Source organism: Gymnoscopelus braueri (assembly GCF_963280865.1).
Source record: "Gymnoscopelus braueri genome assembly, chromosome: 5".
Classification (NCBI taxonomy): Eukaryota; Metazoa; Chordata; class Actinopteri; order Myctophiformes; family Myctophidae; genus Gymnoscopelus; species Gymnoscopelus braueri.
The window spans coordinates 6737574-6747339 of NC_137606.1; positions in this window are offsets into that span (position 1 = coordinate 6737574).

Sequence of the window (9766 nt, forward strand, 5' to 3'; positions counted from 1 at the left end):
GCTGCACGTTGTCTAGAGGCACACGCTGTACTGTACTGTATGTGTCACATGCACCTGCATGTCCATTTTACATTTGGAGGGCCACTTGGGCAGCAACCTGAAAGCCTTGGGCAGATGTGTTCAAATGTTCCCTACAGACAGGCACGGCACGGAAATGTCATTCCTTGTCTGTCAATTTACAACATCATAGATTGAGCATGCTGTCCCGAGACCCAGAGAGATAAAAAGATGTATGACTATTCTGCTGTGTTCAGCCCGTACGGGACATGTTTGCCACTGCATGCATTTCCGGCTAGGATATGATAATATAAATAAGAATAAGATAAGATAGGATAAACCTTGATTGATACGTAGGGAAATTCAGCATGAAACACTGGATAGGAACAGGTAACAGTAGACATTGATTGATTGATTGATTGATTGATTGATTGATTGATTGATTGATTGATTGATTGATTGATTGATTGATTGATTGATTGATTGATTGATTGACATTTTTATTGACAGAATGAACACATATAATGTAATATAATACAAGGTAATATATGACATATATTATCTGTCAAAAGGATAAAAACACCAAAAAGCTTGAGAGCTTATTTCCATCGTGGTCCTTTGAGTGCAAATATGTATGTAAACTGAGAGATTCCAAAAGACAAACTCAATAATAAATGAATTGACACAATTTCAACGTACTAAATAATACAATTTAGAGTCTGACACTAGCTGTCTGCACTGGGTTAGAGTTAATGTGTATAAATGTACGGCAAAACAAGTACTGTAAGTAAATGTACAATCTATCACCAGTGAATAATACATGCAACTAATATGTGATATTGTTGTTGTCGGGCAGAAACCTTGTATCTCAATATTTGAACTTGTTATGTTTTCTTTATTGTTTTGTAAATTAATGCCCTACACAAAAGTAGCAAAAACAGCCAAGCTACTAGATCTACCAGCTCAAAACACGTTTTGAGCTGGTAGATCTGCAATTTTTGCTACTTTTGAATTGGAATCATGAAAAGTAACAGTTATGGACCATCCACCCGACAGCGACGATTATGCATGCAGCTTCTCTCCGAAACGGGGGGCGTGTCTTCCCACCGCAATTCCAGGGGCGCTGCCCGTCTTACGGCCCATTAGCCACGCCGGGTCCCCGGTGAATGAAGAAAAATGCATTGAGTACTGGGCCACCGGTACACCGCAGACATCTAAATGGCAACCATTCGTTGCTTCCTGACGTTTCCAGTCAGCGCTGCGGATGACCTCATTGCTGGGGGTGGCGCGCTCGTGGTTGAGTCCGACGGAGGGGAAACCGAGTTTAAAATCCCAACGTGTGGAGAGTCACAGGATGACTCTAATTCTCTTTTATCCTTTAGAAATCCTTTAGAAAAGGCACTTCTGTCGTGTTTTAAAGAGCCAAGCGTGTTCATTTATTTGTCAATATTTCAAACAAATTCATGTCAGCAGCCGTTTACCGTTTCTGTCGTCCTGCGTTGACACGGCTTCCTTTGTACTTCAAGATGGGAAACAACTGTGTTTGTTCATGACTGAGTAACAGAAACGTTTGCGCGACAGGTTTCCAAGCTTATAGGCACCTTAAATGGTTGGGCACAACAGCATCAGCCCTATATGTTCCCTCAGTTTAAGGTTAGGGCTGGGGTTGGTGTTGCTGTTATGGTTGGGGTTATGATCCACAACGCATCATGACATTATGAGCTTGTATCTGCTATTTTCACATAATCATAATGAATAAATAATTGTCAATATTTTTAAAACATTTTAACAACACAAATATTGTACGGTGCGTCCCTGGTTCGAAATATTTGCAGATAAGGGTCTGCAGGCAAGTGGATATTAATTTGGGGGTCCTTTACATGAAAAAGTATGAGAACCACTGCTTTAGAATGGTTTTGAAGTGCAGTTGAAGTGAGAGGGACTATGTAGATGTGTACCATAAGTCCTTTAGTAAAACCCTGTGAATTGGCCATGGCTTAATCCTCAGGGAAATCACAGGCTTGTCTCTGCCAGATGGGCGACTCTGTAGCCTCCAAATGGGATGAATCAGAGAGCCAACACTCAGGTCACTGCAGAGATATTGATTACCAATGCAAGATGTCTGATCCCCTTTCTCACCTCTCTCTGACAGATGCACATACACTCACACACACGCGCACGCATGCACGCACGCACGCACGCACGCACGCACGCACATACACATACACATACACATACACATACACATACACATACACATACACATACACATACACATACACATACACATACACATACACACAGACACAATAAAAAACAGGGTAACTCATCTTTTAAAATAAACACTATTTTAGTGTTTATTTTCATTTATTAGTTCCTGATCATGTCAAAGTCATTTAGTTAAAGTTTAAGTTTTGAAGTGAACCTTAACATAACACAAATCATTGATAGATCAACTGTAAGCCAGTGTTTGCAGTCAGTTTAGAGATAGCTGCTGCATTGTTTATGGAAAGAGCTAAAACATCACTTAGCCTAAATCACATAATTATCAACTTGGCATAATAATGCAAATAAATACATGTCAGACACTTTAATTGCAATTATATTGCCTTACATTTGGTGGTGTGATTCCACAGATTCATCTCAGCCTCTCCTGGCTTACAGTTGATAATAGGTTGTCTTTTAATACACTTGTGATATTCAAGTCAGTCATGAGCAGTAAAACTCCTGTTTTTTATACATAAACAGATTGTTTATAGTAATACTGTGCATGATCATTACACTAGAGGTTCCAGTAATGGGCAGCTTGAATTACCTGGTCCAAAAAACTACGCTTTAAGGAGATCTTTTATTTATAGATCATTGACTCTTTGGAATAACCTGCCTCAAAACCTCTGCTGCATTTACAGTAAATTAACTTTGTATTTAACACTGTAAAGTATTTTTGTTTTGTTTTTTTGTGTTCTGTTTCTTTGCTCACATGTAATTTTAGCTTCATTGTGTGTTGAGTACTGACATTTAATCATTTTGTATTTGCAACTGAAATAATTGTTTTTGTATGTTTTTTTGTGTGGACATTAAGATACAGAGTTATTACATGGACATAACATTGAACCTTTCAAGGCCATAACTTTAAATACACAGATATAACATCATACAATCCACAATCCACATAAATCCATACAATTAACATACTGACTGCTCATGGTGTAGTATGAAGAGTGACCACTGATCTGCTTAAAAAGACTAGAATGAGCCATTAGGATTGAGGGCCTGGATTTATGTGTTAGCTTGTTAGCGCAATGATTCTCAACCTGTGGGGTCTTTATCGGAAATTATTTTGGGAGGGTCCCCAGATGATTTGCTTAATGTGCAACAATGTTTTCTCACTCAACAGTGAACAAACCAGCATGTGTCTGCTGTCCAGCAGCAACCAGCTAACTCCAAAAACGCATTTAAAAACATTATATTTTTAAAACAAAGCAGTACAGCCTCATCAAAGTTGGTAGCCTATAGTGACTTTATATATTGTCAGATAGTGTCATTATATTATCACCACTTTACCCAAATCCAGCTCAAGTGGAGTTAGGAGTCCGAGCAGCTGACAATAGCTCCAATCGCTGCTGAGGGAGAGGTTTCAAATGGGGCTAAATTCTTAAAAGCTAACAATGGATCTCCAAGCTCACAATGCATCACAACGTGTGAATTAATGCCCTGATGCTTATGACACTGAACTCATTTCTTGTCACATTGCTCTCCTCATTAAACACTTCATAGATTTTAGAAATAGAATTACTTGGTACGGTGCATAGTTTTAACAGACTACGGGGGGAAAACCCTGCATCGTTATAGTTTGTTTATGTGCTGCTCCTCCTCTGTCTGTGTGCGCTCACTGTGCAGTGCGCTGTGCTATGGAACGGCAGCAGGAGAGGAGAGGGGGGGAGTTGCGTGGTTTGACGGACAGTTTGAGGATCCAATGGAGTTGGGAGGTTTTGTCAGAGACGCTTTTTAATACTTTTCATTGGTTAAATGTTTTTTTTAGGCGTAAAGGGTGTTCAATAGCGTTGATTTATGAAAAAAAAAAAAAAAAAGCTGAAAATGGAGGTTCCCGCTGGACAGCGACACTATGGTATGGGTATCTGCACTAGTGACAATTTAAGGACTTTTAAGACCTTTTTAATACCGCTAAAATAAATGAATAAATAAATAAGACCACTCCTGCGTCAAAAGCAATCAACAAAACATAGGCCTAGTATAAAAGAAAAATCTAATAGTGAAAATAGTCCATCTACACATGACTGTGAGCATGTAGATCTGTGGAACAGAGTCACACAAAATGTAATGCCTCAACTCCTACAAGCTTGTCAGGGTGTTGGGGGGGGGTCCCAGTTCAGATTATTTCGGGGGTTGCAGCCTGAAAAGGTTGAGAACCACTGTGTTAGCAAATTAGATTGTAGGCTGACTGAGCATGGGGAACAGCCTGAACTATCGCGATGCTCGGTTGATTTGACGTCTGGGAGATGCAACATATCACATAAAATAACAAAATAAACACGCACATCCAAAATGTATCAACACATTTATTTTATTTTATTTTAGGTTGGGATTTAATTCAATGCACACGATTCCTGACTATCCAGTGCATCTGAGGGCTTGGTGGGGTGTTTACTGGAGACCTGAACCCGTCCTGCTCTCATTAAATTGATTCATGGATTCAATAAGTGGGACACGGGCAGCAGCAGGTGTGCGCGCGGCCGTGCGCTCAGGAGGCTCACACACATCCATCACCTTGATCAGGTATCTTCACGTCTGACTCCATCCAACATCCTCACCAGACCCCTGCTGCTGCTACTGGCTTTCAGCCTGGATGGAGTCACATGCACGCACACACGCACACATGGTCACACGCACGCACAGACATGCACAGGCGCGCTCACACAAACAAACTCATACATGCACACATGCAAATATGCCCGCACACCTACACACTCACACTCACACTCACACATGCACGCGCGCACACACACACACACACACACACACACACACACACACACACACACACACACACACACACACACACACACACACACACACACACACACACACACACACACACACACACACACACACACACATACACACACACACACACACACACACACACACACACACACGTACTGTAGTACACCTTAAATATCTTCATGCACGTGCGGCTAAGTTCATGCTAATTGTGCTCAGTCGTTTAGGCCAAGTGCCAAACCGGGTTAAACTGTCTCTGGTTCACAAATCACTCAAGCTCAACAAGACATTAGTCTGTGAGTCCCAACAGTGGGGATTTAATATCAAAGCTGCAGACGTTGGTATTGACATCTCCCTGGTATTAAAAGCTGTTCCAGAGGCTTTATGAATAGTTCGGGCCCTCCCAAACGTACAATCAACATTACCGTAGTACAAACTTGATTCCTTTTTGGCAGTATGTAGATGGAAAACATAGCCGACTTAGCAGTTTCTTAAAGAAAGGGAGATTATATTTTTCTTTAGCTACTGAAGTTATATGTTTTGGATATTAAATTGATTAATTAATGTCATGCTGAATAAAATGAAATGACTTCTGCAGTGTGCATCAATCAAACTGCGTTTCAACGACAACATGGATACATCTGTTGTGACCGATAAGGCCGGTGACAATGCATTTACATCAATCCCAAGATAGCACAAACCTCACAACATGCTATGGATAAACTGGCCTATATATGCTAGTCTATGACAAAGATTGATAATCCCTACTTGTGTATGCTGCATGCAGTACTCACTGGCAGTATAGTTAGCAATGGTGCTTCAGTTTATGACTCTATAACACTGAACGTCTTTATCCTCAAACATGTCAAAACTGGTTTTGTCCTTTCAAGGACAGGAAGTGATGTCATTGTTTTCAGGAACTGGGATACCTGATCAGTTAGGTGTTGAAGACGAGGCAGAACTTTATTTCAACAAACAAGAACGTCTCCTAGGGCGCCAGACGCTGGCCTGTCCCCTTTGTCCCCTGGTGGGAGGACCTTTTTTTTATTCCTAAATTTTTATCCCACGATTTTGTAACCCCATTGTCTATGCCATGTCTGTGCCAATTGTCTATGTAATCCTGGACACTACCTTCCCTCTGCCAACCTAGGGAGGCCAGGGCCGAGCTCATGCCTTCTTCAATGCATGAGAGCCAACTGACCTTCTTGTCACCTGACAGGGGGGAGGACCTTTTACATCACACATGGCATAATCCTCAGTGTTCACTTGACTCAGAGAGTGTGCAAAATGTGGTCCATTTGGTAACATTTGTATACACTTACTTTGTATACACAAATTGATAAATGAACACTGAGGATTTGACTTCTTATAGGGAAATAACTCCTCCACTCCTATAATCAGGGTTGCCAGATCTGCTTATTATAATTTCCCCGCAAGATTTTATTATAAAATAGCCGATCTACAAGCTCACAACGTGTCGCATCGCGACGCGTTGTGAGCTTGTAGATCTGCTATTTTCAAATAGCTGATGTATATGTTAAAGTGCTCATGTGGCCCATAGTCGCTTATTTTGGGCTGGTTTTCCTAGACCTGGTTGCTTGTTTCTCTCACAGAATCTGGCAACACTGCCTATAATGTACAAATCATGGCATGGCAATAAATGGTTAAATCTGCTTATGACGCGAGTGTTCCTGACTGAACTTCTGTCGTTGTGATTGGGTTGGCTGCTTGTTCAGGCTCAGGGAGGTTCCTGGAAGTGTTGGAACCCATCTGACAGCTCGCAAGTGGGAACGTAGGAATCCAACTGACCTTTATAGATCTGTAACTCTGAGGAGCCATGCCGGTGGGATCCACATGATTGGAGTGTGAGTGTATAGCCACACTGGGCAAGACCTAGCTGGTTGAGTGTCTAAACGGAAGTACCGCAATTTGGCAGAAGTACCGCCCAAGGAAATGACGTTGACGAGGCTTTACAAGTCTGAGTGTTGTGATTGGTCGAAAGAGATCGATTCCGGGGGAAATGCGTACGACGGAAGTCCCGCCCCCTATAGACATTCTCTGCATTAAGTCGTGACCAGGCTTTTCTCTTCGCAGATGAGTAAAGGCTGGGAACGAGGCGAGTGTAAAGCAGATTTGAGCGCACCGGGGTTACAGGCAGAATGGTGGCGCTCGGAGCTGCACGCAGTGTTTGTTCAAGGACATGGCCGCAGGGCAGAGGCCGGCCTGTCCCCTTTGTCCCCTGGTGGGAGGACCTTTTACCACTGTCCTAATACATCACACACGGCATAATCCTCTGTTCACTTAACTCAGAGAGTGTGCAAAATGTGGTCAATTTGGTTACATTTTCATATACTTTCAGAGTTACAAATTGATAAATCAACACTGAGGATTTTACTTCCTATAAGAATAGGAGTGAAATAACCTCACTCCTATAATGTACAAATCATGGCATATGACGTGTAATGTAAAAGTGTGTATAGTTGTTTCTTTTTCACCTACAAGAAGATAAACAAAAATAAAAAAAAATACCATACCATTATTTGATGCTTTTTGTGATTGCGATTAAATATTGATTGATTGAAACCTTTATTTATTCTCGAAAAGAGCATTGAGGTTTACCCTCATTTGCAATGCTGTCGAGATTACATACACAAAAAAAATCTACAATTAAGGCACATACAGATATAAAACACAGAAACAACAAAAATAAAACCATAACAGAACATTTGTAAGTTAAAAACAATTACATATTGAGGTATAGGGAGATTTAAGAGCAGGTGATTAAATTGTCCATAGGATATTGGGGCATTAATTTTTAGCGTGAGTTGTAGAGTGTTCCATGAAATAGGCAGTTTCTTCTCAGAAATCGGCAGCACCTTATTAAAAGTGAGTTTCACAAGTGCATTCATTTTCATGCACTGTATTCATATAGTGTCCATAGCACAGGCAGCAATCTCGGGAATACATCTCTGATATTATGACAGACAGTATCATAATTAGCCACAAATGACCTTGCAGCGTGATGTATTAGACATCGGCAATGACATTAGGCAAATCTCACATATTCAAACGAATAAAGAATGGGCAGGGGAGGGGGAGGGTGTTGAATATTTAGAAGTCCGTAAAGATTAGCATCGGAGTTAAAGGAAGTGCGTTAAAAGGTTGCCCTTTCCTTCAAACGGCTCATTCGTCATCCCAGCAAGTGTAGCATGAATGTCTATGTGACCATTAGGGTTATTGATGGCTGGGATGGGGGTCATTATACATGCTGTGGGCAGCATATGGTCTCGTCGTGCTCTTGAGTGTCTAGTGGGCTTTAGAGGACTCCCAGAAGGACACACGTCTAGACCCTCGTGTGTGTACACGGCAACTAATTACACGCTCCCAGCTCCATGATCTGTTGCCAAGTGTGCATGTCTCTGCATGCAGCCAATCTCTCAACTATAGGGCTGCATGGGCGATATGGACACGATCTAAAATGACCGTATATTGGACCAAATACCTCAATATCGATATAGTGATGATAGTAATAATACATTTTCTTTTGAATTTCTCTAAACTGCAGAACAGGAACCCTCTGAAATTCCACATCTGTGCTAAATAGGGTTAAAACACATAATATATATATATATATATATATATATATATATATATATATATATATATATATATATATATATATATATATATATATATATGTATATATAAATATATATATGTGTATATATATATATATATAAACTTTTATGGTGTTTATAATGCTTTTCTTTCCTGTTTAAACTTAGATAGTGAAAATAGCCTTTTTGAAGATTTGTGACCATTTGTGAGGCTACTACAGTATATATATATATATATATATATATATATATATATATATATATATATATATATATATATATATATATATATATATTTTTTTTTTTAATGTGTACTGCCCAGTCCTAAATCGAAAGCATTAGAACATCTGCAGATGAAAAAGTGATCCAGTGTTTGTTGTGTACTTCAAACCCTGTGTGCTGTGTGTCATGCAGTGATGTCATGCAGTTACACACTGTATATTCCAGCAAGTAGAAAAATGATCCCAGGAGGGACTCCGTTTAATCACGGAACACCCATATGGTCCAACACCTTCCTATCACCACAAAGTCATGATGTTCATATAGCCTAGTTAATGTCACGCATCCTCCAGATGTGAGTTTTACTGAAACAATTTCTCAGGCATGGGTGGATTGGCAATCTGGAGCAGGGGGAGAATTCCCGGTGGGCCGATCATTATATACATTACTACTACTACTACTACCATAGGCGATTCTATAGGGGGGCCAGGCGATTTTATTATATATATTCTTTGCCAATATATGGCAAGTATATGCAGAATATATGCTGCATACAGTATATGCCATATTCAGGTTCATATATGTGGATATATAGGACATATATGTCTCTTCTATGTCCGCATATATGCCACATATATGGATATATGTGTACATATATAGAGACATGCAAGCGGACAATTTAGTATATGTCACTATATGATAAACATATTTATGTTGCATATCGTTGCTGTCCGGCAAAAACTAAATTTTTCCGCTTTTCCATTTCCCCCCCCATAAATTAGTGTTATTGAACACCCTTTACGTCTGTGTGTTGATTAAAAAATACTGAACCAATGAAAAGTATAAAAAACGTGCTTCTGACAAAAGCAGCTAACTCCATTGGATCCTCAAACTTTCTGCTAAACTAGCTA